The sequence below is a fragment of the Megalobrama amblycephala genome, linkage group LG16 (genome assembly GCF_018812025.1).
Source record: "Megalobrama amblycephala isolate DHTTF-2021 linkage group LG16, ASM1881202v1, whole genome shotgun sequence".
In the NCBI taxonomy this organism is placed as follows: Eukaryota; Metazoa; Chordata; class Actinopteri; order Cypriniformes; family Xenocyprididae; genus Megalobrama; species Megalobrama amblycephala.
The window spans coordinates 12,128,643-12,134,830 of NC_063059.1; positions in this window are offsets into that span (position 1 = coordinate 12,128,643).

Genomic DNA, 6,188 nt, shown 5'->3' on the forward strand with positions numbered 1-6,188 from the left:
AAATTCCTTCCTAATTTAGATTAGGAACGCACATCCTACACAGGGAACAGCGGTCTAAAAGAAATACATTAGTATTTTAAATAGATACAAGACCTGGTAACAGTTCTACCTGTGGCCACAGGGTGGAGACATCCACCATGGAAACGTGGTGTCTTCCACCCTTACAAGCCTGAAAGGGTCTTCTCACTATTAAAGCCAAAGGCAGACCAACAGAATCATAATACTCATTATTGGCCCAGCCACAGGCCTGATGTAAGAAGCACTTGGGGTAAAGGCGGTCACATCCCTCTCAAACTGCTCGGCGAGCTCCATCTGAGAGCCCCGTGATCTGACTCTCCGCTCTTCCTCAGCACGAGCGGGACCCGAATCACCAGGTCCAGATGCTGAACTCTCTTCCCTCGAAAAGAGAGCCAGACGAGAACTGAGTGTACTTAATTTAGGAAAACGCTACAGTTTACACAGGCAACTCCCTCGAGAATTTCCCATGCATGCTCTTTACCCAGACAAAGAAAGCACACACCAGATGTGTGTCATCTGGTGTCAGATAACGAGGACACAGATCCACACACTTAGTAAGCCTACTAGTTACTCTGTGCGTTTCATAATTGCCACAATAGTGTTTCACACAAAACAGTCCCTGAAGACGAAAAGAGGATGACATGTTATCTGGGCACCCCTTATATACTTGTGTGTCGCATTGTTATGATGTCATGGGCTGTTGCCGGTCAATATGATATTGCTGAGATTGGATATGTGTTTCAGACACCAGTTCCCATGGAGGCGGTTTCCCTAGCGTTCAGACGCAGCTCGAGTTCCCTTTCAAAAGGGAAACTGTTTCCCAGTGAGGTTTATTGCTAATTGTTTCATCATCACAACACAAACGAAATTGTACCATCTATATTTTTATAATTACAACTTAAATGTATGACCTTATGGTGTTAGTTTGCACTCAACTCATACTCATATTGTATCATTCTGTTATGACTTAAATGCAGCATGTGACTAGTGTAGCGAAAATTAACTCAAAGGGGAAATATTAATAATTATTCATAACTCATTATGATTATTAATTATGATTAATTATGAATATGCAAATCCGTTAATCAGATTAACTGGACGTAGCTACATTAAAACTAACATTACAATCAGTTAACCTGTTCGTCCAGTGAACGCTCAGTGTTGATTGATTATTAATTCTAAGAAATGTCAATTTCCAAGTTATGGAAAAATAATATTTCTTATTGTACTGTACTACTCAGAGCACGTAGTCCGGATCTATCACCTAAGAATCAATTCATTAGCAGACGGAGTCAGAACCAAACATGTATTGTGCACAATCTTTATTAACTAACTCACAAACACATAACTAAACTAACAAACACATAACATAACATACATAAAGGGTCACACACACACACACACACGTAAGTCAGAATGAGTAATGATAGATTTGAACCGGAAGAGATGTTGTTACTAGAGCTACATGAAATGTCAAAGACAATCTGGAAAGGAATCATCAGTTTCTTCAGCAATAGCAAAGGTAAGTCTTACAAATTAATACTAAAGCGCTATTTAGTGTTAAAATGTACGATACTTGCAAGATGCCCTTAGGCTGAGGAGCATCGGCTCTGCCATCTGAGGAGAGGTCTTGAGGATTCAGTCCGGAGTTTTTATCAGTCTTTTCCATGTTGGATGAGGAGCACATGGCTCGTTTGTAGGCCGAGGCCTACAGGCCTTGCAGGCTTCGCCTAGGCCGGCTGCAAGGACAGTCCGTTCGGTCGTTCAGGAGCAAGGAGAAAGAGAGGGAGTGGTACTGTTCGCTGGTTTTTAACCTCTGGTCAAAGTCACACCTCTCAGTTGCTGACCGGACCAATGAAGATGTTGTAATTCTGGGTGGCAACACCCCTCTTGTCAGGGCTTTTACAACCCAGAAAGATTAACAAGCTGAGTTCTTGAATCAGAACTATTAAAGATTCTTTTAATACTGATGTGTTGCACAGGTATGGATGTACCGCATACACAAGCATTTAAATCTTCCCGCTACGAACGTATAGACACTAAACATGGCATGATTGAAGTTACCATGCAGGTCATAACATTTAACAATCATCAAACATGTAAATACAATGAGTACAATACAACATCAGTAATAATGGATACCATTTCCTGAGAAGGATTCATTTATAGCACAGTCTGTCTATACATTAATGCCATAGAGTCTGTGTTCTGTGTGGAAAATGCAGGGAAGATGCAGATTTTCTGTGTCTCTACTCTGCTCTCCATGCGGCAACCACATTCCTCAGCGCAATAAACTTGTAACTGAAAACTTCCCGGGGGATGGGGACAGACTCCAGAGTGAGCTTAAAACTATTGGTTAACTAACCAATAATTGTGTCTGATTTGCCTCAGTCATTACACTAGTGAGCTGCCTACAGCATTTTGCAGATTTCTTGGGAAGAATTTTGAGTCGGATATCTGGGACCGTATTCACAAAACATCTTAAGGCTAAAAGTAGCTCCTAACTTGCTGATTTAGGGTTTATGTTTTTATGTTTATAAAATCATGCAATGAAAATGACCCTCTTTACCTGACCCCACCCCCAAATCAGGTAACGCTCTCACAAACGCCCCTCTGTTTATGGCCTCGCCCACTGATCTGGTAACTCCTATTACTGCCCTGCAGAGACCTGTACTTGGATTTAGGAGGAACTCTTAAAAATAATAGGCGTGTCAGTCCTAATTTTAGGACTCCTAAATTTTTGCTCTAAGAGTATTTCACAAAGCATTTTAGCACTAAAACTAGCTCCTAAATCTGTGAAACGTTACGAGTAGTCAAGAGTACTCCTAAGTCACTATGACCAAATCACAATCAATCCTAATGGCCGTTGCTGCCAATCCGCATCAGCAATCCGCCCTAAAGAAACTGTACACCATTGAGACAATAGCGATAGAGCCTTGGATGTTGAACCTTTCATTCATAAATGCAATAAATATTTTGTTTTATAAATTTGGATCTATGATAAAACACCAAAAATAAATCTTATTATTTTTAAAATAATAAATAAACAAACAAATAATGTCTGATTACATGTGGCAGTTGTTTTCACAAGTTCACGCTTACAAATGATTGAAAAGAGTGTAGGGACTCGTTCGACAGACGTTACCAAATGGCTTCATCAGCCAGAGGCATGATTGAACAAAGCTTCATTTGGTCCAAAAGATCCATTTCCTGAAGTGATGACGTGACTTCTTTTAACAAAGGACTCTGTCTAAAGGACTTCTTAGCTCATCAGCAATAAACTAATCAGAACCCATCACGTGGATCTGATCACATTAAATCTATTGATTCTCTCACAAAACCCTCTTGTATTATCGGACGGAACAGGAAAATACCCATCAACGGATTTAAAGACGAATCTGTCCTATCAATACCTCCCTTGTGTTGACCGTCCACCGTGACCCGGTCACTCGTGACTCCGGTCAAAGTTTAAACTATGCTTAAGGACTCAATCTTGAATCTCAAAAGGGACAATTGTTGATTACTTAAAGTATTAACTATATACAGAATAATACATGCCATGAGGTAATTACTAACATGTCTATTCAATGTATTCAATATGTGGGTTTTCTTCAAATGCATTATTGTAATCATTGTTTTAATTAGGTCAGTCTAGTAATATGTGTGTAAGAAGTGTGCCATGTTTGAGTTCTAAATGCAGAATTTATAATTCTGTGTAATTCTGTGTGAATGAAACATTGAAATTCAGTATCAGGAAAATATTAAGAAACTTTATAAAGTTGTTAATAAAACAGGAGAATGTTCTGCAGATATCACGCGATGTGATCAATAGACAATAGACGAGGCGTGTCTAATCTCCGTAGCAACGTCTCATTGGAGGATCGCTCCCTTAAAACTATGCTGTCCGAACAAGCTAATGTCAGAAGCTGGAAGTCAGAAAAGGCCAGAAGTCGGTCAGAAATCGCTCGAAATCGGTCAGAAGCCGGTAGCCGAAACAACGCTACTTTGACCACGGCGGAAAAGTCGCATGGGTCATTGATAACTGATTGACCGGGGCTGATTTTCCATCGAACACCCGACTTCAACCACGAGCTGCGCCGCTGATCATTCGACAGCCGTCACATCCAGACTCCAAAACACTTCGTGAAATATCTGACCAAAGTCTCCCAAGAAGAGAGCCGCTCAAGCCAGACGCTCAGCCAGCAGCATCCTTCAAAGCTTCCGCGCAACCCACAGGGCTTTCCCGAGAAGACGTCACCTGAAAGACAGCCAATCCAGAACGGGATTCCGCTGTACACGAGTCACGGAACAACCCGATTACCTCAGCTGTCACAGCAAACGCAGGTACAAGCAAACTTCTCTCTCTCTTGCTGGAAACTGGTGAAACTCCTTTAAACCTAAGAATCAAGCCAAAGCTCTGCTTTTGTGATTTTCCTCAGGTTATGAGTTAAGTTAGCACTGAACTTGGGACTTTTCATAACTCATCAACTCCGCGAATGTGTGTGCATGTATGTATGTGTGTGTGTGTGTTTAGCCTTAGTTTCCTGTAATCATTAGAAGTAGTCAATAAATCTTGTTTTGATTTTCACATATACGAGTTTCTTGTGCTGTGTATCAAATTACTGTCTTAAACTCAAAGATCAAGTTACCTCTTGCTTATAATATAATAATTACAATAATAACAATAATCATAATAAAATATTGTTACTGTTGGCCACAGAATAATATTTTATCCAGAATTGGTAAAATACTCTAACCTCAATTTTCGCTGGACGAATAATTGATGAAGTGTTAAATATTAATTCTGAATCATTTACAGTGAATCATTTACAGTTGATTCAATTCTTATTCCCTGTAACAATTAAATTGAGCTAATAAATAGGCTAAGTCCTTACATAATGGTGGAGAATGCGGGCAGTTTAATCTAATTTGTACACAAAACAAGTAACTTGTGTGATTGTATCTTTTCTTGATCCGGAAGATAGATTAGAAACAGAAACGAGGCTTTTTGATTGTCATAACAATGATTGCACATAAGGCGCTGTGGATGAATGAAATCTGAACTCGAGTTGTTTGTCTGTACGTTTTGTTGTTGTTGTTGTTGTTAAAACTGCAGTAAATGAATCTAAGATTGTCTGCCAAGACAGAAAGTCGCCTAGAGCGCACCAGGACAGAGTAAGCGTGTTCCTTGCTTTTGTTCTTAAGGCCTTAGCTAGTGAATAATATTGCGTGTTCCAATGTTATTTCAACTAAGCTAAAATCCCTGCATGGTTACATTAGAGAGTAGCTACCTAATGTGCCGCCTATATCCGCTCATTCGTGAGATGAGATATTAATACTCTAAACACTATGCGTGTCTGAGTTTGATTTGAATGGGATTATTTTGAAAATTCTTGATCAAGTAATTGTTGCAGTAAATCCTGCATGTTGTTGCGCGTCCAGAAACTGACACGAATAATTCAGATCGCCGAGATCTCAGTAATGTTACTATTATTAATTGCAGAAAAATCTGTGGATTAATGTGCCTCACTCTAACGTGTGGGGGGTTGTTCAGCACTGAAGCTGAATGGGTCAATGTGAACTGCGCCGTCAGTTCAATGATTAATGTGATTTTGCACACAGATAACGAACATGCAAAGAGTATAGAACAAGCGTACTCTTTTGTTGTGCGTCACGGTCACCACAACAGTGACAGCTGTAACCCGGAAGCCCTAAGAAACCTTTCCCGGGGTAACCTTTAAGTGCGCATGCGCAGTCTGCCAGCGCCATATTCAACTGTGTGTAAACAAAGCTTAGCACAAGCTGAGCTAGCTAAATCTAGCACGGTTGCATTACAGTCTATGTAAAGCTAGTAGCATTGCTAAAGGGCTAGTGGCTAGCATAGCATTTTGTGGTCTGAATGCAATGTTGCAATGTTGGAATGACTTCTTTCTTACTGAACTGTAATTCACTCTAGTGCTTTCACCTCCCTCTCTGTCTAATTTACACATCTTATCTTTTCTCATCTCCTCCCATTTGAGAGAACGTGACAAATGTTAATTTAATAAACCTGGTTTTTAATATCATTTGTTTGAGAGTTCTCTCCTAAATTTACTCTTGTCAGTTAAACACTGTTTTGTTTTAGTAATTAGCAATCATCCTGATTACTTTTGAGGACATTTCCTGTTATT